Source organism: Sceloporus undulatus, chromosome 1 (assembly GCF_019175285.1).
Source record: "Sceloporus undulatus isolate JIND9_A2432 ecotype Alabama chromosome 1, SceUnd_v1.1, whole genome shotgun sequence".
In the NCBI taxonomy this organism is placed as follows: domain Eukaryota; kingdom Metazoa; phylum Chordata; class Lepidosauria; order Squamata; family Phrynosomatidae; genus Sceloporus; species Sceloporus undulatus.
Genome location: NC_056522.1, coordinates 82,951,550 through 82,974,620, shown reverse-complemented (window position 1 = coordinate 82,974,620; position 23,071 = coordinate 82,951,550). Strand labels below are relative to the sequence as shown.

General features: G+C 43.5%; 1 protein-coding gene across 2 annotated transcripts in view; it reads right to left on the bottom strand.

Moving 5' to 3' along the window:
- The window catches only part of CNKSR3 (CNKSR family member 3), an 88,389-nt gene that overhangs the window by 64,441 nt on the left and 877 nt on the right, over positions 1-23,071 (bottom strand). The gene's annotated exons all lie outside the window — the stretch shown is intronic.

Here is a 23,071-nt window from a genome sequence, read left to right as displayed (position 1 = left end):
ACAGTACAGAACAAGGCTATAAAGTCTGACCATACCATGAGAAGAAATGTTTTCCTTCATTTAAATTCTAAGAAAACTAACCCCATTATCAAAAAGTTAATTATTTCCCCCCTAAAATGTTTCTATTTTTCATCCATTCTCTATCACTGGGTGACAAACATTTTTCTTCTAATCCACATTCCTTAGGCATGCCTCAACTAGTTACTCTGAGCCACCCTTTTCTGGCAAAGAAATTAACAAAGGATTGCAATGTTTCCCATTTATTAATATACATACATATACAGGTTGTCACCCTTATCCGAAATGCTTGGGACCAGAAGTATTTTGGATTTTGTTTTTGTTTTTATTCTGGAACAAATGCATATACATATACAGTATCTTGGGGATGGGAACCAAGTATAAACATGAAATTCATTTACCATATGTTTCATGCATAGCCTGAAGCTAATTTTATGTTCATAATATTTTTAATAAATTAATGCGGGAAACAAAGTTTGTGTACACACAACCATCAGAAAACAAGGGCATCACCAGTCACCCATATGGATAATTTTGGATTTTGGAGTATGGTATTTCAGATTTAGGAATTCTAGATAAGGGAAACTCAGCCTGTATAATATTATGATACTATACAATACTATAGTATTCTATATTAAGTTATTTCCCTTAACACTATTGTCTTGTGTTTTCTATTCAGCTCATCCTGCCTCTGGATCCATTGTTGCATGTCAGCTCATTTATGCAACTGTTCATCTTCCTGATTCTGCCAAAGGTCGGCTAGTACTGTACATTTAATACAGTTTATGTCATTGTACACCCAGTGTTTCAGAATCCACATACTTATCTGCACACAGTATGAAACTCAAGGTTGACTGCATTGGCTGGGGGAAAACTGCTTTCTGTAGGGTCAACACACTGACAACTGGGGTTGAACATTTCCATGGTTAATTAGAAGTCTCCCTTAGGCAGTTGGGAGTATGGGAAGGGGTAGGGAGGCTTCCAATTAAGTCCAAAAGCCATTTAGCCACTGTAAGCAACATGGTGATATTTGGCAGACTGCCCTGGCACTGATGGCTCTCAGAAGTATACCTACCAAGGCCAGTGGGAATCAGGTGCCTGTATTTGTTCTGCTGTGTTACTAAAGCAGAGCTGGTGCTTTTGCACTACACAGAAAACACTCTATTCAGGAATGTGGGTCAAAACATGAAGAACTGGCTGCCACTGGCCTGTTACAGACAGCCAAAATAAAGCTGCTTCGAGTCACAGTGAGGTATGGTGGTTTCAATGATGTCATGCGTCCTAAGAGTCCCAGAAGTCAAACCAAAGCCACGCTATCCAGCCCTAAGGACTGGAGCGTGGGCTTTGGTGCGGGTTCTGGACTGTAGGACACATTCATCATTTAAACACATACTCCACTGTGACTCGAAGCAGCTTTATTTGGTTGTGTTCTGTAAAGCCACTGATTTTCTTAATGACAGCTTGATATACCAGAAAACTGTGCATTCTACTCAAAGATATAAAGTATATAAAAACAGAAACTCAAGGAGAATAAGTCAGTAGTTTGGTTCAAGTGGGGCCCTTGTATCCACCAGGGTTTGGTTCCGGACCCCCTATGGATACCAAATCCATGAATGCGCAAGTCCCATTAAATACAATGGCATTGGTCAAAAACATACTGCAGAAATAATCCACTTTGAGACTGCTTTAACTGCACTGGTTCACTACCCTGACTCAGGGAATCCGGGAATTATAGTTATTGTGGCACCGAGCTCTCTGACACAGAAGCGAAATGTCTCCAAAACTACAGTTTCCAGAATCCTAGCATTGAGGTAAAATAGACAGTTGAAAGGACTCAATCTGGATTATTTCTGCAGTTGTTTCGGACCATAGTAAAATGGTGTCCTATATATAAATGGCAAAATCAGGATTTTGCTTTTTGGAATTTATGTTTAAAAAATATTTTAAACATGGATGGTTGAATTTGTAGATAAAGAATCTGTGGATATGGAGGGCTGAATGTAGGTAAACAGTAATTTTGTTCAAAGGGGCTAACTCTAAGCATGGAAATTTATGGAGAGGGAACATGGAGCTCAGATGATGTTCTGATGTAACTGCAGCAGCATCTTGGACACATCCAGGCAATGAAGCAGTATGTACTACCATGGCTTTGTTTTCTCTCTCAGCATGCAAGCTCTGGTTCTTTGTGTATTCAGAAGCTTCAGGCCAACCCACAAGTCACTCGGGCTTCAAACGCTGCATCATTTTCAATGGACTCATGCATTGTCAGGATTTGGCTAGAGGCCGCCTTGGGGTACCGTCCAATGATATTATCTAAATTCTGTGCTCCTCACTACCATACCACCGCATGGATCAGGGGTAGGCAACCTTTTGGAGCCGGGGGCCGGTTTGATGTCCCTCAGACAAGTCAGGGGGGCCGAAGCCAGGGGTGGAGCTTCCACCATCCGGGTGGGGCTGCATGCTGGGGGCGGAGCACCCTCTGGGCGGAGCCACCCTCTGGGGGCAGAGCCTCCACCGAAGCTCTGCAAGGAGGAGGAGGCGTGTGCCCGCCCTCTCCTCCTCAGCTCCCTTTCTGGACAAACACCCCCAATCCGCATCCAAAACACACACAACAGCACAGTTGTGCATTTCACATGGCTTTACTTAACATGGCCTCTTGCATATTTTCAGAGGCTTATTCATAACCAAACCCCTTGGGTTTAACACTTAGCATGGTTAACATGGCTATGCAATTGAACATGTCAAGGTGGTTCACCGTTCTGGACCAAGTGTACTTCTCAGAGTGTGTACTTGGTCAAGGACCTTTGGTTTTTCTTCACTGCGCATGGGTTGGTAAAAATCACAGCAATTTACTTGCCTTGATCCCAGAGCTTTCTGATATCAGTCATCCTTAAAAACAAAAACAGAAAAGGCCTTGGAAGTCACACTCTCTTGGCTTCAGAAACAGTGCGTGCATGTCTCTCAAGCTGACTCATATCATTATCATCATCACATCATCATCACACCACCACACTAGCATGTCAAGCAAGGAGAATTGTAGCAGAAAAGCACACAAAACACACTTTGCAAGGTGACACTCTCTTCAGCTTCTGAAACAGTAGTTGCATGCTTCTCAAGCTGACTCATCATCACCATCATCCACAACTATCATTGTCAAAGCAAGGAGACGTTGTTAAAAGCACATAACACACTTGGCAAGGTGACCCTCCTCAGCTTCTGAAACAGTAGTTGCATGCTTCTCAAGCTGACTCATCACATCACCACCACAACTATCATTGTCAAAGCAAGGGAGACTTGTTAGATTAAAAGCACACAAAACACACTTTGGAAGGTGACACCTCTTGGCTTCAGAAACAGTGCCTCATCCTCTCAGGCTGCTTATATCACATCGTCATCATCAATAATCACCCATCACACACATGTCAAAAGGGAGACTTGTTAGCATTAAAAAGATCAAATACGTGGTACCGGATAACAGATGCGGGGTTAACGAATTTTTTCGGATAGAAAAAATCATAGGGATTTTAGGGCTTCGGCTTAGAGGTTTCTTCGGGTTACGAAAAACGTGGCGCTATTTTCCGCACGGAGGCAGCAGAGAGCTATTTTTCATTGCGCATGGAATTCGGTTAGAAGGTATTTCGGTTACGAATTAAACCGGAAGAATTAATTTCGAACGGTAATGTAATACAAAAAAACCCATGTGGCCTCTGGCCCTCACTCCCCCTTCTCCTCTTCCTCCTCCTGCTGCCCCCATCTCCTCTTCTCCTCCTGCTCTTCCCTCTCTCCTCTTCCTCCTCCTGCTGCCCCCATCTCCTCTTCCTACTCCTGCTCTTCCTCTCTCCTCTTCCTCCTCCTGCTGCCCCATCTCCTCTTCCTCCTCCTGCTCTTCCTCTCTCCTCTTCCTCCTCCTGCTGCCCATCTCCTCTCCTGCTCTCCTCTCTCCTCTTCCTCCTCCTGCTGCCCCATCTCCTCCTTCCCTGCTGCTGCCTCCTCCGCCTTCCTCCCTCCTCTTCCCCTCCTGCTCTTCCTCCTTCCTCCTCTCCTCCTCCGCTGCCCCATCTCCTCTTCCTCCTCGCCTCTGCTGCTGCCTCCTCCTGCTCTTCCTCCCTCCCTTCCTCCTCCTGCTGCCCCATCTCCTCTTCCTCCTCTTGCTCTTCCTCCCCCCTCTCCTCCTCCTGCTGCCCCCATCTCCTTCCTCCTCTTCCTCCTCCTGCTGCCCCCATCTCCTCTTCCTCCTGCTGCTGCCTCCTCCGTTCTTCCTCCCTCCTCTTCTCCTCCTGCTGCCCCATCTCCTCTTCCTCCTCCTGCTCTTCCTCCCTCCTCCTCCTCCTGCTGCCCCATCTCTTCTTCTCCTCTTCCTCCTCCGCTGCCCCCATCTCCTCTTCCTCCTCTTCCTCCTGCTGCTGCCTCCTCCTGCTCTTCCTCCTCTTCTTTCTTCCCCCCCTCCTCCATGCGCGACCGTCTTGGGGGAAGGACGGAGGAGACAGAGGAGGAGGTGGGCAGCGCGGGGCCACGTGGACCCCCGTGGGGAGGTGGGGAGGGCCGCACGGAGCCCCGTGGGGGAGGCGGGGAGGGCCGCGCGGAGCCTCGCGGAGCCCCGCGGGGAGGCAGGGAGGGCCGCGCAGAGCCCCGCGGGGAGGGCCGCGCGGAGCCCCGCGGGGAGGCGGGGAGGGTGACGCCGGTCTTCATTCTTTGCCTCCTCCACCCCAGGCCATGCGGCCCTCCTCTTGCTCCTCCCCCGCCATTTTGTTTTTCAAAATGGCGGTGAAGTCTCGCGCGACCTTTCCCGTCCTGGGAAAGGTCACACGAGACTTCGGCTGCCATTTTGAAAAATAAAATGGCGCCCGGAGCGGCGCGGAAACGGCGGCAATCAGCGGCAATCAGCGGCAGGACTGCGTGGGGGCCGGTAGAAAGGCCTCAGCGGGCCGGATCCGGCCCGCGGGCTGTATGTTGCCGACCCCTGGCATGGATGATGGTCATTCTCCATGCAGCAGCACTGACCTACATTTCTATACTAGTCATATCACAGCATCAGTTAAGTCAGCACAGCACCGAGGCCAGTTTATGATATTCCATTTCAACATGAGGGTTCATTATTGAGAACACCAGTAGAAAATTAAAGCAATCAATGGCAACTGCAATAAAAGATGATAGTCCAAAAAAGCTTGGGGTGGTATGGAGACAGATGACCTACAGCTATGACAGAAAGGCTCCAACAGAGGAAACCTTCATTTGGCAGCAGCTACAAAAATAATTATACATACAGTCCAGCTGCCTGTCTTTTACAGCCATAAAGTTTATAAAGTGATCTGTTCTTAAAACAGTTTCAACAGCAAAAGCAAATTCACCAGATGCCTAGAAGCCGACTTAAAAAGCAAACATTTTTAACTCCTTTTATTGGCCTATAGAAACAAAGGCTAGCAAATTAAACTCGCAGCAAGTTTCAGAACTCATCGTAATCCTTACTACTGATGAAACATACTAGAAGTTCCGACATCTAAGTAGGAGTTATACTACTTGAAGCTACAACTTAACTATAGCTTAAGATTCTGGCTAGTCCTGGAGACAATAAACCATGAACCCCAGCTCAGATAAACTAAGCAATGATGGTTAGAGAATCTCAGGCTAAAAAAATGTGAAGGAAATCCATGCATAAATTGGCTTCCGATCATCCAAGCAAGGCCACTTAATAGATATATAGATGTAGATATACCATAGACACTTCACCAGAAATGTCCTAAGAAAATGCTTTCCTATATTCAAGAATATATTCTCTGAAATATATTTTATCCAAGAGAAAAATCCTGAAAAGTAAGACCTCTGAGCAGTTTTGCATCCACATATCTGAACCTCTCCCCTTGTCTGTCTCTTGGGCATCTGTGGAAGAAGTTTGGGGGGGGGGGGGTTCTCAGCTACCAAAAAGTTCTGGAAGTAATAATTTGAAGGTGGGGAGAGGGTGGGATAATTCCTGCTTATTTCTGCTCTATCATTTCCCCAAAAACTGAAGCTCAACATTAAAATAAAATAAAACAAGCACAGTGGACCCTTGTTATACGCTGGGGTTTGGTTCCAAGATCCCGCACGTATAACAAAATCCATGTATGCTCAAGTCCCATTAAATATAATGACATAGCAAAATGATGTCCCTTATAAAAAATGGAAAATCAAAGTTTGATATTTGAAATCTATACTTTTTTGGAATATTTTCAAACCGTGGATGCTTGAATCTGTGTATAAAAAATCTTTGTATAAGAAGGGCCAACTGTACAGTTAAAAGTATAGAGCAGATTAAAATTTTAAATATCTTTAAAAACTATCTTTATAAATGACATGAGGACAGCACATGCCCTGATTAAAATCCTATTTTTGCACTAACCAAACTTAATTGTCTGAATAAAAATATACTTCTCCCACTCTCTTCAGCCTCCAATTAATCAATATGACAATTTAATGAAAATGAATGAAACTGAAACTGGGGGTTCAAAAGGGGTAGGCAAACAGACCAGACTGCATTCAGAGTCATGTTAGGAAAAATAAAATAATCTCAAAATAATAAAGTAAAAAGTAAAGCATGAAGTAATGGACTATGGCTATGCTGTCTGGGGGTGATGAGAGTGGTAATCTATCCAACTGAAAGAGCATAAAGTTGGGTAAGGTTGAACTAACAGTAAAATACTGTCATTCTTCAACTAGGTACTTTACCTTATAGATGTGTGTGTTGTGAGCATTCAAGTCATTTCTGACTTGTGGCAACCCTAAGGTGAACCTATCACAGGGTTTTCTTGACAAGTTTCAAAGACCACTGCAGTTGAACGTGCAATGTTTGTTTGATACCATTTTATTTCAGTTAAGAAAATCAGTCTTGAGACCCCGTAGTTCCTTGGTTGGCCCTATTAGAACTGCAATAGATAGTCTGAAAGAGTATCCTGTCAAAGGCATTTCCTGGCCTATTATGCAAAAGTTCTTTCAATATATTTTTAACCTCTAGGAAACAAAGGAAATTCTTCTGCAGCAGAATGAAACAGGACTCACTTTTCAGTACTGAAGGATGAAAACAAAGCACTCGGGAAACAGAAACATAAAGGCACCCACGCAGTTGGACTTCACTACTTCATACCTAGCAACACTAGTTAAGTGCTCTCAAGTGAGAATTAAGAGCACAAGCCTTAAAAAGAGATGAAAATGATCTCATGCCCCATGTGGCACTTCTTCCTATTTCTGTGCCCTATATGTTTTGCAGTTTTGCAAAACAGACAGCTGTGATGCAATTGTTTCATGAGACGGAGGAAATTAATTGCTCATAGGTATAGCATGAAAAGGCCTTAACAGTAATGGGGGAAAAAAGTTCAGTAAAAAAAAACCCTAAAGATTACTATTTAGGCAACAAGTTGATGCTTTTTGTTTTCTGTTTTGTTTTTTAAGGCAGGGCTAGATGCACAACAGTTCCTTTTGAGATATCAAATGAGATTAAAGTGTTGAACCAGGATTGTGGAGAAAAGAATACTCAACTCTGGAAGAGGGGAACACTGGAGATCACTTTTATTGTGATTTGTTTTCTTGTTTCTCATCAATTTGGTTATTTATTTATTTATTTATTTATTTATTTAGAAAGACTGGCCTCTAATTTGTCTGGGTGATTCTCTGGGCTTGTCTACACTGGCCAAAACCCCATAGACTCACTCCATATTTGCTACAATCTGTTTTCACAGCATAGCTATCAATTCATAGTGAATCTCCCCCTTCTGGCATTTAATCCAATGCCCCCAGAATCCCTGACTAGCAAAATAGCAAAAATGATTCTTTTTTAAAAAATAGTCAGAGATGACAGGAGTTTTCATCAAACACCATCAGGTTTGGAGATGGAGCACAAATTCCCACACCACAAATTAAATAAAGGCTTTAATTTTTAATTTAAAAATTAAAATTCCTTTCCCTTTCCAAACCAACATATACACATAGCATAGAGTTTAACTATTTTAGATATGTAATTAATAATGGATTGTTGTTTTACTGCCAGGGGAGAGTTGGGGACTGTCATTTAGATTATTATGCTATGTTATGATATGCCATGTATTTTGTATTTTTTGTATTTTGTATTCTTTATTAATTTTGTATCAAAAATGTATTTTTGACTTTTTGTATAATTAATTTATTGTTATTATGTTTGCTGTGATTTAATTGATGGGGAGGTTATTTTGTACTTTGTATCTGTATTTTTTTTTTACCTTTGCTTGCAATCCACCTTGATTCTGCAAGGAAAAGGCAGAATATAAATAAATAAATTATATTATTATTATTAATTTACTTTTTAAAACCTTACAGATTACTCTGGATTTCCCAGGTTACTCCAGATTTTCTCAGACAGCAGTGCTGCCTGCCACCTCCTCTCCAGCTGAGCCCAGCTCCTGGTGGGGAAGAAGTAAAGTCTTCCAGCGCCCACCTGGCAGAGTCCCACTGTCAACACATCACTTGCTTGACATCAAAACAGGGCAACCAGCAATGTGATCAATGATGGAGGGGTCACTCTAGCTGCTCCTCGCAAGACTGGGCACCATGTTTTGGCACCACAAGAAGCAATGTTGCCAGCGAGGCTCTTCTGCCAGGGAGTTGCTTTTGTGGCCAGCGATGCAGCAACCTTGGCAGACCCAGGGACAATAGAGCATCAGTGCCAATACACAGTCAGCTTGGCCAAACAACTAAATAACAAAGCTTCACCTCACTCTCCTGCAAGTGCATGTGATGATTGCATAAAGTAGTGGCTTTCAAACTTTGGTTCTCCAGATGTTTTGGATTTCAGCTCCCAGAATTCCTGACTGTTGGCACAACTGGCTAGGGCTTCTGAGAGTTGAAGGCCAAAGTTTGGGAATCATTGGAGGATCTGGGGCAGCTCTGTAGAATACTTTGGGCATTACACAGATTTTGTCAGATAGTATAGATACAACATCTGACTGGTAAACCTAAGTTTGAGAGAACAGGTGTGGGTATGGGTGTATTTGTGTATGCCCAACAACCATCTTTTTACCTGCTTCTTTGTAAATAAACCTTGGAGTGTAAATAAAGCATGGCCAACAACAACAACAACATATGGCAGATGGAATTTTCATTGGGCAAATGGGCTGGCAAATGAAATCAAAAAGCCAGGCAACTCCTGTGAAGCTCACCGGATACCGAATTACAGGTGCCATCTGGGGTCCTTGGTCAAAGTATGGGCTGTAAATGCAAGGTGCATGCATTCATACATATAAAGAAAAGTTAGGAAATATATCCTGAGTGGTATCACTGGCAACACAAACATACTGCAAGACAACAGTCACTAAAATGATTCACTAGTACCGAAGTCAGAATGATCTTTACTGGTGATCTTTCACAAACCTTTTCACTCCACACTTGCAAATCCTAATCAAAGAAAGTCAAGGAAGGATCTGTGTGTTTCTCTTTTGCAGGAAGCAGAACTCACCTTATATACATTAGACATACCAGCCTGAAATAACTTTAAGACTTGGAGGCTGTGCACACCGGCCATTAAGGCTGGCTGGGGGACAGCGGTGAGGCATGGCATCCACACGGTGCACTGCGTTCCTCTGGCACTGCATCCACATGACGCAGCGCCAAAGGAGTGCCTTAAAGCCACGGCACTGTGGCTATCGTCCCCTTTCCAGGATGCAAAAAGGAGCCTGCTCTTCTGGCACAGCTGGAGGAGGCTGCAGGCTGCCCCTTAGGGGCAGTCTGCACAGCCTCTTTGTCTTTCATAGCTTTCCAACCAGCTTTATACTTTGAGAACAATCTTATGTAATTCTCATAGTGTGGAAGAGATTTGTTGTGGCTTCCATGCTAGCTACAGTAAGTACTAATTCACATGGAAGAGCAAATTATGATTGCCTGCTTCAGAACAAACCAAAATACAGTGGTACCCCGGGTTACGAAATTAATTCGTTCCGCCGCCGCTTTCGTAACCCGGAATACTTCGCAAGCCGAAAAACCCATTGGCGCTAATGGGGAAAAGCCGCGATTTCGTGTGAAATAGCGCCGAAAAGCACCAAAACATTTTTCGTAACCCGAAAAAACCTTCGTAACCCGGAACAGTTTTTTTAATTGGATTTTTTTTCGTAACCCGGAAATTTCGTAAGGCGGCGCATTCGTACCCCGGGGTACCACTGTATATTAAAAATGGTTTCAAGTTGGTTTCATATCCTCTAATGCAGTGGTTCCCAAACTTTTTCTGACTAGCACCCCTTTTGTCTTGGGTGATGACCCTATCGCCCCCCCCCCCCCCGATATATATTTCCTATTTTTAGGTCTATTATTCTACTGCAAATTAATAAGTAAACAATCTCTGTTGCTTCGCACCTGGTCATCCTGGGAGCAGCAACTGAGCAGCTGACTGACCAGCAACCAAGAAACCTCTCACCCATGCCACCACTCCAGCAAAGGTCAGTACAAGCAAAAGGCCTCCAGGTTGCTGCTCTGCCAGTTGCTCGGTTGTTACTCCAAAGGCAACTGGATGCAAAGGGAGAAACTTCTCCCTGGCAAGGAAGAATTCTCAATCCTTCTTTGTTAAGGCAGAGGGAGGTGTTTGTAGGGGGTTTACAGAGGCCACATGCCCTGGACTGTAGAATGGCCCAGACAGGAAAAGGGAGATTTTAACTACAGGAGCTGCTCCAAGGTGAAGGACTATTTCCAAGAACAGACCCCAGATACTCCTTCCCGTCCTTCACGAGGGACATGTCTTCCCCACACAGCTCCAGGTGCCCCCCCACAAACATTGTTTCTTCTGCTACCTCTTCTCCCAACCTATCTGATGAAAGAAAACAGGAGCAGCAGAATAGCTCCAATTTGCCAGCCAAGTCCCAGCAAAGCTCACAAAGTTTAAGCAGGATCCCAAATTTGAAAGCTCCTTTTTGCCGCTGCTTCTCTAAACACACACACCCTCTGCCATGTGCTCTAACTCCTTGCTCCAGTCTGTCAGTCTGTCCCCAGATGGTGCTGTTCCAAGACATAGAAGCAATGTTTTGCACAACAAGCCTTGGAAGTGTTTTCCAATCGCCGCTGCCACCACCCGTGAAAAATGCAGCTAAGCTTGTGCGGGTAGGCAAAAAGTAGGAGATACCACCACAGTAAATGATCAGTGAGACTATGATGTGTTTTTTAAGGGACCATGAAAAGACGTTTCATGCAATCTCATCCCCACTATGGTATTTAAAGGCTGCTGGTTCCCCTTGTCTTTCCTGCACACCAAAACTTTACTGATTGCCACCTTGTCACCCCCTTTCCCCTCACCATCCTCCTGCTGCCCCCTTTCTCCCTTACTGCTCCCCTGGATCTTTCCAACATCCAAAGGGGGGGGGGGGGAGCTACTAGAGCAGAGATTCCCAAACTTGATCCTCCAGATGGTCTTCAACTCCCAAAATTCCTGACTATTAGCCAAGCTGTCTGGGGCTTCTGGGAATTGAAGTCCAAAACACGTGGAGGACCAAAGGCTGGGGTTCACTGCTTATAGTACAGTATTCTACAGTTGATAGCCATACTTTCAGAAAGCCAGTGTGGGGTAGTGATTTAAGTGTTGGACTACAATTCTGGAGACTAAGGTTCAAATTCCCACTCAACCATGGAAATCCAGTGCATGACCTTGGGCAAGTCACACTCTCTCAGCATCAGAGGAAGACAAAGCCAAACTTCTCTCTGAATACATCTTGTCGAGAAAATCCCTTGACAGGTTTGCCTTAGGGTTTCCATATGTCAGGAACAACGTGAAGGCATACAACAACAACAAGCCATACTTTCACTGTCTGGATAAAACACAAGCTATGGTTAATCAGAGACGTACTGGTTTGAATTCTCATGCCATTACGAAAGGAGCAGAGGGGTCTGTATAACTTGGCTATCTAGTCAAAGATATAACTGCCCAAATGTGGCCTATGACAAAGAAAGGAAATGGACATTTTCTCTGCTTAATAGTCCAAAGAATTATATCTAGCACAATGACAAAAGCATGTCTTTTTTGACAGACATACATACAAAAATTAAGAAATGCTTGGACACACAAGTCAGATACTTTTCCATCAGTTCATTCTTTTGCTGAGAAAGCAGAGTTGAGCTGAATGTGGTTAATAAAAGAGCAATGGATTCTGTTTTTAAGAGACCATTAGTATGGAAACCAAAATATGCCTATTTTTGTTGAATCCAAATTGCATTTTAAACCAGATTTTAAGGCATGCTTATATGCTTATAACTGGCATATAAAAATAGCAAAAATGATTCTTTTTTAAAAAATAGTCAGAGATTACAGGAGTTTTCATCAAACACCATCAGGTTTGGGGATGGAGCACAAATTCCCATACCACAAATTAAATAAAGGCTTTAATTTTTAATTTAAAAATTAAAATTCCTTTCCCTTTCCAAACCAACATATACACATAGCATAGTTTAAGAATGGCAAAGCAGAAGGCAAAGCTATATAACTGCCCCAAACATCCTTCAAGAAGTCATTTCAAAGTGTACATTTAGTTCATGCACTATATATATATATATATATATATATATATTGCCAGCAACCAGGTCTCATTAATTCCCTTGATCTTAAGACAACAGCCAGTCAATTGTTAAAGTCTTTGCCCAGATTAATGTCTTCACAGAGAGAGAAAAAAATCAGCCAGACCCATATGGTGCAGATCAGGAGAGCTGGGTTTGCAATAAAGTTTAGACAGCCTTCTAAAACATGGACATTTGAGCAACACATGCTGCAGATTAGCAACTGCAAGTGTAGAACCTCAGGATGATGGCTTATTAGAGCAAATTAGGCTAGTGTGCTCTTCAGCATATCCCCTGAGACTGAGAATAAGTACTGAAGATGGAGAGAGAGTTATACAGTATGTTACAAACATTAAGGTTACCTTTGCATCTGACCCCTTGGATATTTTTCCAAAGCAAAGCCTCCAGAAAAACATGCCAATATAAACTTATGCAAAAATTAAAATTTTCCAAGAGAAGGTATGTTTGCTTAAACAACAGTATCTTTTTTCAAATTAATGATTCAAGTAGAGGCTAGGCTAGTGTGAATACTTTTGAAAAGAGCAGGTTTTTTAAAGGCTGTATATTTTGGCATATCATGAAAAAAGCAAGTTGAAAGCAAATTACCTTTAACAGGATCACTCCTTTAATTTTTCCACAGGACAGTATAAGAAGATGGATTTAGTCATTCACAGCCATTTCCTCCAGTACCTACATTCTAAAACCTTTTCTAACCTGTGCAACACTAATGCAACAGCATCTGCAATCCAGAGCTCCTAAGAGAACCCTTGGTGTGAAACAAGCCTGTCTGATGACATAGCAACATTGCATTGGCCTCCCTCATAGATCCTGTTTGTGTGGATTTGTGCATGCATGCTCTGTGCCTTCCAGTTGTTTTTGACTTACGGGGACTCAAAAGACAGGGGTTTTCTTGGCAAGACCTGTTCAGAGGAGGTTTGCCATTGCCTTCTCCTGAGACCCTGTGGGTCCCCATGGCCGAGTGGGGATTTAAACCTTGGTCTCCAACACTCAAACCATTACACAATACAACTTGACCTGGGGATGGGAATCTCATTACCTCCATCTTTCTCTACCTCAGTGCCATACCTGCAGAAGTCCCTCTTCCACATCAATGGTTCTGAGACACAAGGCAGGAACTTCCCAGTGATTATACACATCTAGGGGTGCATCTATACTGTAGAAATAATGCAGTTTGATACCACTTTAAATGCTGCAGCTCTATGCTATGGAATCCTGGGATTTGTAGTTTTACATGGTCTTTAGCTTTTTCCGACAGAGTGCTGGTGCCTCCCAAAATACAAATCCCAGGATTCTATAGGATAGAGCAATGGCAGTTGAAGTGGTACCAAAATGCATTATTTTTACAGTGCAGACGCACCCTAGGACAACCTTCCCCAACTTTATGCCCTCTAGAAGTCCTGCCCTAAATTTTGCATCTTCCTGGACAAGCTGTTTGTTGACAGAGAGGACAGTGGTTATAATACAACACATCTTGAGGATGCCGATTTAGAGAAGACTAAATTGGGATTTCTAGAGACAGCTATGGGCTTAAAAAGCCTTCCTGGTTCTGATCTGACCTAGGAGAAGGTTTTTTGTACCTTTAATGGTTGTGGAGAAGAGGGAATTTTAGCAGGCACTGGTTGTCATACAATCATGTAACAAGCAAAACTGGTCAAAAGCCCCTCTTCTCTCTGGGTCTGTGTTGTGTGTCTTCAAGTTGCTTCTGATATATGGCGACCATCATGGGGTTTTCTTGGCAAGAATGGTTCAGAGGAGGTTTGTCATTGCCTTCCCCGCTTCTGCACAACTACTAAAGGTGCAGGAGCCTGTTTCAGTTTTCACTCTGGCAACCCTAACCCTGATCAACTATCAGCACATTTACTTTCTTTGTTTATTTATTTGATCTGTTTTAGTATTTGGTTTTCACCACTTTCAGAGCTCTGAACTTCTGAACTCAGGAAAGATGATTACAAAGAAGCCTGAGAACTCTTAGCAGGATCTAGTGATCAGCCATTTATAGACAGAAGAGCTACAGGAATCTAGAAGGCTGCATTATACACAATCAGAGGATTTGTCTACCTAAGCCTATACAGTCAGCGCTGACTGGCAGCAGCTCTCAGGTTCTCCTAGGCTAGATCTACACTGTAGAATTAATGCAGTTTTAACTGCCATGGCTCAATGCTATGGAATTTTGAGATTTGTGGTTTTGTGACCTATTTAGCCTTCTCTGTCAGAGAGCTCTGGTGCCACAACAAACTACAAATCCTAGAATTCCATAGCATTGACCCATGGCAGTTAAAGCGGTGTCAAACTGCATTAATTCTGCAGCGTGGCAGCAGCCCCTCTGTTACCAAGTTTGGTTTTACATAAATTTTGGGTGCCAAGCGATCAAAAATCATGACCCCTGACTGACCCCATCGCAAGCCGCCATCACCCTAAGAGCGAGCCAACCACATAGCCAGCAAGCTGCTAGGCTTGGTCACAGGAAAAAAGGTAAAATGCAAACCTTTCAGCAGGCAGTTTTGGGAGTTGCCCTACAAGTTTCGCAGGCTGCCCAAAGAAGAGAGGACAATAGAGATAGCCTCCTTCTCAATGAGCGAGTGATTGTATTAACAGCTCTGCCATCTAGATATTTGTCTTCCCCTGAAAAGTGTCAGACCTCTTCTTTGTGTATCCATTGTGTAAGTTTCAGCTTAGACAAAAGATAGCCATCAAGATCTTTGTTCACCAGGTAGCCATAGCCTGATGATATGTTTCACAGTATAAATAGGACCTAGATTTCTGCCCTCATTGGGCTTGTTGAGCTGAAGTTCCAAACCTCAAACCTTGCTTGTTGAGCTGCTGCTCCAAGCTTGAGTTCTCCCGAGCCTTGGGCTCCGCTGAAATCACTCGAGCTAAGCCAAAAGCTCATTGTCACCGGGCCTCTTGTTAGCTTAGCCCGCCGGAACTCAGCTCAAGCCACCACGGTCACCACTTGCTTTCCGGTTCTCCCGCGGCCGTGTTTCACCATCCACCATCCCTCACATCCATCGCTTGGAGAAGACTCCTAAGGTAATTATTCCAATGGTGCCTCTATCCTTTCTCCTTTACTCCCAAACTCTCCCCCTTTCCTTGCTTTAGCACTGAATGTGTGTGCGTGTGCGTGTATGATCCCTTTTGTTGTGTGGCTTTAATAAATGTTTATATTTGAATTGCAACTCATTGGCATTGGAGTCTCTGTTTCTTGGGGTTGGACTAGATGACCCCTGGTATACACATAGGGGCACGATCCGCTGCATGCTTTGTTAGGACATGCCTCTTGTAAATTTGAGCTAATTAAATTCCCCTAATTTGATCCTTCCTAACACCTCTCTTTTTTGAAGATGCAGGAATTGAATCTGTGACCTTCTATGTGCACAGCAGCACATGTTGTATCACTGCTGCAGCCACCTATTTATTATCCATAAAGACAGCAAAACCTATTGTTTTCTGTCCACCTCAAAAGCAGCTTCTTTTCAGCCCTTAAATACGGTTCTCTGTTACTGCTGGTCATACAGTACTACGTCCAGTAAATACAGACTTGAGCACAAATGTCTAGAATGCTAGTGTTTGCACAGCAATTTTTTTGAAATCGATGCATGCTCTGTGCCTTCCAGTTGTTTTTGACTTTCGGGGACTCAAAAGTTCTTGGCAAGACCTGTTCAGAGGAGGTTTGCCATTGCCTTCTCCTTTCTGTCCCTGGGAGAGTATATACAACATGACTGAATGTAAAACTTTGGTTAGAAATAACAATCTAAGAAACCATGGCCAAAAAAGGTATCTCCCCCTCCCTCCCCCTGGCTATGGATTAAAAAATAAAACATTACATCAATGTGATTATCAAGCCACTTGCATGTTTTAAATTACACTTATTATGTTCAAAAGCAACAAACGTGTTTAACCTAAGCCCATAAAGAGTTCTCTTTTTTTCTCCCAGAGCACTGCCTTGTTACAAACTCATCAAGCAAAGTACAGTGTTAGGAAACCTTCTGATGTTCAGCAGAGAGGTCAATTCACACTGAGAGCATGAAAAAAAGTGTATTAGTAGAGAGGAATCCCTCCTGTTTAAAGCACACAGACCCAACAGACAGTTAAAACCACTGACTGTGGCTAGGCCAAGCCTTGATTAATTAGGGGAGGCTCCTCTAAAATAAATAGCAGAAGGAAGCACACCAAGCACTCTTAAACCCACATTATAGTTTGATATTTTTTAAATGGTTAGGTCAATCATACAATATGGGGAAAATTAACTTCTCAATGCAAGATGAAGAGTTAAATCAGTGGGAAAATTTCAAGCATCACTCAAAGAAATATTATAGTCGCTAAAGGCATACATATTACATTAAAGCTCACTGAACACTAGGCTATTTCTAGCAGAGTTACATGTGCACACCCTTATTTACGTTAAAGTTGAAATCCAATGCATGTATACTAAGAAATGTACACACAAATACAGCCTTTGGCAAGATCCAAAAAAATAAAAAATAAATAAAAACCTTCTAAGAACATTAAAAGGCCCATGGAGCCAAATACCAAAGGACATATTCTATTCAAACTGGGGCCAATCAGCTGTCCATGGGAAGCCCAAAAACAAGACATGAGCAAAACTGCATATTCCATTCCATGTACCCCACTAACTGATCTAACTGTTTCTGATACTGAAGGTAATACATAGCCACCGTAGCTAGTTGCCACTGATGGTCCTAACCTCCAGGAATTTACCTAATCCCTTTTTAAAGCCATCCAAATTGGCAGCCATCAGTGCTACGTACTTGGGGTCATGGATTCTACAGTTTAAACTTCCACTAGCCTACAGCATCTTTGGATATATACAGGTTGCTGATTTCAATTATAACTTCACAATGCAGCACATGCACACCTTAGGCATGTTCTCTTTGAGATGACAACTCCCAGACTCATCCAAAAAAATCCAAAATCTCCCAGCCATGCATGCTGGCTGGGAGATTCTGGGAGTTACAATCCAAAAAGGAGGAACACTTCCAAGCTCAAATGTGACATTGAGGCCCCATTCACACTACGAAAATAACCTGGTGTGAAACCGGATTATTTTTGTGGCATTCACATCAGTTTCGGGGGGGGGGGGGGGGCTACCAGAAAACACACTTAACACAGTATATTTGATACTGGGGTTTTTCCCCAACATCTTTTTTTAAGAGCCACAACAATCTGCATCTTCAGTAGTGTAAGTACGCTACCGAATCAATTCATATTGCACTGCATCGTTCCCGGAAAAGGAGGAGCCTCCATTTTAAATCGCTCTGATGGCAAGTGTGAATGGTAACAGGGTTAAAAATGCCATGGAGAGATTCAGGAATGGAAAATGTAGTGAGAACACCAATCCAGTATTGCATCAGTATGGAAATCCAGATCTTCTTGGGATAAAAATGTTTGAATGCCCCCTGAAAGATCTCCTAGTCTTCAAGAGTAGCTTTGGAGCATAAATGAGATGGGAGGATGATAAAGGATGAAGCATACAAAGGTGTAAATTCTACCATTATTCCAATTAAAGTAAATCCATAAAAATTAACAGGTTTCATCTACAGCAGGGGTCGGCAACCTCCGGCCCGGTGAGGTGGCAGGACCGACCCCAGCCTGGTTTTGTCGCCGCTGCCGCCAAGGCCACCGCCGCTTAGGGATGGCATATCCCTAATGCTGAGAGCGAGGCCTGGGGCTGCAGGGGCCGTGGGGGAGCCCGCAGAGGCAGCAGGCCGCTTACGCAGGCTCCTTCTCGATCCTTGTGGCCCCAGGCCTCCCTCCAGAGAGGCCTGGGGCCGCAAGGGCTGTGGGGGAGCCTGCGGAGACGACAGGCCGCTTACGCAGGCTCCTTCTCGGCCCATGCGGCCCCAGGCCTCCCTCCGGAGAGAGAGGCCTGGGACGGCAAGGGCCGTGGAGGAGCCCAGGAAGCGGCCTGCCCAAGCCCTTCCCTTCAGCCGAAAGGGCCCCCTGGAGCCCTTTCGGAGGAAAGGAAGGGCCTGGGATGGGTGCCCAAGCCCTTCCCTTCGGCCCCCCTCCCCTTCGGCCGAAAGGGCCCCTTGGAGCCCTTTCGGCCAAAGGGAAGAGCCGAAGGGAAGGGCCTGGGACAGGTGCCCAAGCCCTTCCCTTCAGCCGAAAGTGCCGCCCCCGGCATGCAGCTCCGCCCCCAGAGTGTGGAAGCTCCACCCATGGCATGCGGCCCCGCCCCCGGAGGGTGGAAGCTCCACCCACGGCTTCGGCCCCCCAGTTGTCTGAGGGACAGCAACCTGGCCTCCGGCTCAAAAAGGTTGCCTATCCCTGATCTACAGGTTGACTCACTATTCAACAAGTGATTCAAAAGATCTACTCTAGTTGGTAATGACCAACAGTTAACAGTTCACAGGCCAAAACCACATTATGAATGCAGAATGCTTTAGGAGGGGGGCTTGTGGAGCCTAGTCAATGTTTCTTAAGAGGCAGGTAGAAAGGTAGTTGAAAGATGCAGATCTTTATAACTTGAGAATACTGTAAAAACTTCTCACAACTCCTAGGAGATTTACCAAATAAGAGGTACAGGCATGAGAAATCACTTGAAAGTATGAATTATTACAAATCATACTCAACAGTACTCATTTAAGCGTACACGCAAGAGTCTCAGGCTGCTGTCACACTGCAGAATTAATACAGTTTGCTTTAACTGTCATGGCTCCATCCTACTGAATCCTGGGATTTGTCATCTGTTGTGGCACCAGAGCTCTCTAACACAGAAATCTAAATATCTCAAAAATCTACAAATCCCAGAATTCTATAAAACTGATCCATGGCAGTTATTCTGCCATCTAGATGCAGCCCCAATCGTGAAAAAAAAGACAAGGTATAACTATGATAAAAATATTTTGAAAGCATATGAACACATTTGTATAGTGCAACTCAACCTTTAAGTGAGTTAAGTACATCTTTAGGACTGTGATGTCCTCAACCATGTTGATTGACTTCTCCACAATGAGCAAAAGTAGTCAAGCTAGGGCACAAGGCATTCTCTGCCACTACACTGCAGAGCCTACCAAAATCCTGGTATATTTCTTGATATCGTAATATCTTATTATACAAAGCCTTAAGGCACCAGGGTAGGGATGTTATAGTATTGGTAGCTGGGGCACAACCAGCAAGCTATGCAGTGTCTCAGAAATGGCAGGGGGTTCTTGGTCTAGTACAACAGAACCACAGATGGCATGTGAGGTTTCCAACTTCTCCTTTAAAGCCCATGAATAGCCACTCATCACAACAAAGTCCTCACCTCCAAAAAAAAAACCCTACATCAAGATTGTCACATGGCTTCTCTTTTGATTTGATCTGATTTGATTTTATGGAAAAACTGTGAGGCAGCTCTAAAAAGACCTTCCTCATCTGTGATGGAGTCTCAGAATGAGCCACAACATTTGCATCGGCAAATCACCAATTTAAATAATATTGTAATCACTATATCATTATAATCAGCCACTGCTGGCCATTCCAAGGGCACTCACCAACAGAAAAGGTTCCTAAGATCCATTTACCAAAAACCATTTTTAAAAAACTTCTCAGAAACATTAGCCCTTCATAGAGCACAAACTGGGCCAAATTCAGTCCACTATTCAGTTTGAAAGGCACCTCAAACTGAAATTGAATTATTTAGGGGCTCGTGGATTACCTTTCTTTACTAAGCTATGCTTGGCATGTTTCTTTACTAAGGAAACATGACAACTAGCAAGCGGGACAAAACAAAGGATAAAGTTCAGTTCAACACCAATCAGATAAAAAGCTACCCAGGTCAAAAACATTCTTTCCTGAAAGATGTTTTAACTGCAATGGTTTTCAAGCACTTGAGCTAAAAAAAAGACGTCCAAAAAAGTTGGTAAAGGGAACAACAGAGAATGGCCTCCTCAATGAACATGCTCTCTAACTTTGTTCCAATAAGGTTTTCCAATAACATTTTCTTCCAGTTAGAATCAAGTGACTACCTTTAAAAAAATATCTACCATACTCAGAACAATGGGTCACAAGTACTGCAGGACCCATTTGTTGTCCCGTGTCTTCAAGTCATTTCTGACTTATGGCATTTCTAAGGCGAACCTATCATGGGGTTTTCTTTGCAAGTTTCTTCAGAGGGGGTTTGCCATAGGCATCCTCTGAACCTGAGACAGTGTGACTTGCCCAAAGTCACTAGGGGTTTCCATGGCCCAAACAGGATTCGAACCCTGGTCTCCAAAGTACCAGTCCAACACTCAAACCACTACACCATGCTGGCTCACTATAGGGCCCATGCTTGCCATCATAAAGGGAAGAGGGCACCATATTAAACTATGGATTCAAATATTTAATCTTGCATGTTAAAATATCTAATTTGTATTAAATAATATGGAAAAAGAGGCTATTAAAGGAGGGGAATTGGCAACATCACAGTTATTTTGCAATTCTGATTAAACTATTTGTATGTTTTGCACGTACCATTCCACGAACCAACTAGTGCACAGCCACTCTGAAACAAAACTCCAGAAAAGCCAGAAAAAGTATATGTTAGGAAAAGAAAAAAAAAAGAGTTCCCCAAAGCATATCTGGCATCATACATCTGGACTCTTCCTGCCTCCAACTCATTGCAGGCTCTCATCTAAACACACAACTGCAGACCTCACATGCTCCAAAAAATATAATAGGTTAGGAATGTCTGAGCACACAGATGCTCCCAAATGTGTAACACTGACCCAGGATGGAGTTTCTTGCCTCCGACAGAAAAATAAGTGGACTCTATAAATTGAAGGGCTAACTTAGACAACTTTATACTTATTATTTCTTCTCAAGTATGTCTTGTCCAGGTCAAACTGACCTCCTCCCAAGTAAAGTGTAAACCAAGTCTAAAGTTGCAGCGTCATGCTGTCATAATTTTTCTCCTGATATAAGTAAGATCCAGTCCACGTGGTGTTGTGGATAGAGCGATGGACTATAATTCTGGAGACCAGGGTTCAAATCCTGTCTCAGCCATGGAAACCCACTGGGTGACCTTAGGCATGTCATGCACTCTCAGCCCAGAGAATGGCAAACTCCTCTGAAGAAAATTGCCACGAAAACTGCGTAATAGGGCCGCCATGAGTCAGAAACAACTCAAAGGCTCACAACAATAATAAATAAGAACAACTGGCAACAGAACATCTGTTTGAGGAGGTGGAGAATCTAGTCTCCAACATATTTAGACCATCGTTTTATACATACGATAAAACCATAAGGAGGTACTTCAAGTATTTCTTATTTTCTCATGAGTAACCAATACTCTTCTTTGTGGACTCCTGTGTTCTTGAATGTGCAAAGTTTCCTGATTTAGCTCTCAAAGGCTGCATCTAAATGGTAGAAATAATCTGGTTTGAGCCCACTTCAAGTGCCATGGCTCAAGGCTATGGCATTCTGGGCACCATACAAACTACCTCAACAAACTACCATTCCCAGAATGTCATCATCTTGAACCATAGCACTTAAAGTGGGGTCAAACCAGACTATTTCTGCCATCCAGATGCAGCCAAAGAAAAGGGAATACTTTGCTTTTGTTTATATGGAAGCTTCAGCCTGAAAAGAAATCCTTGGAAGGGGAGGGGAAGCCTCTGACACGCTTGGAACGCCACAGCTCAGTTCTGAAAAACCAGAAAGCTCTGGGATCTCCAGTGGAAAAAGGAAAAAGGAACCTCGAGTCATGTTTCCACAGCCTAGGAGTTTCACACGAAGTTGCAAAACCCCACGCTGGGCCTGACCTCACACGCAGGCAATTGAATGTGTCACGCTCACATATGTGTGTGTGTGTGTGTTTGTGTTGCTCACAGCAAGGGAACTTCCAAAGCACTTTTCAGTTTTTCAGAGCAATAAACTCATTGCACGTTTGATCCCTGCGGAAGAGGCGCACAAACCTGAAACAAAACAAATGGGAGACAAGGGGACAGGAGCAGGCAAGGGAAAGAGGCGAGAGGGAGGGCAACCAAAAGGAGAAAGAGGCCTCAGTCAGCTATGCAAAGAGAACTGCAAGCCCTAGTCTGGAAGGGTCAGTCTGCAAAGGGATCCTGTAGTAGCACCTCAGAGACAAACTGAAAGAAAGAAGTGGGCAGCATGAGCTTTCCTAGGCTTTATCCTATTTCCTCAGATGGATGTTTGTCCAAACATGAACTAAATTCTCACTTTGAAATGACTTCCTGAAGGATGTCTGAAACAACAATGCGGCTTTACCTTCTGCTTTGCCATCCCTAAATATCCCTCTTTAAACTATGTGGGTATATATGTTACTATATGTATCTGCTTTTCTTCAATTTGGGGTATGGGAACTTGTGTGTGTTGGGTGAAAACTCCCATCATCTCTTTCCCTTTTACTATTTTTATTTGCCAGTTATAAACCTTCCTTACATTCTGGTTTAAAATGAGGAATCAATAACAACAACAACAACAACAACAACAACAACAATAATAATAATAGAAGAAGAAGAAGAAGAAGAAGAAGAAGAAGAAGAAGAAGAAGAAGAAG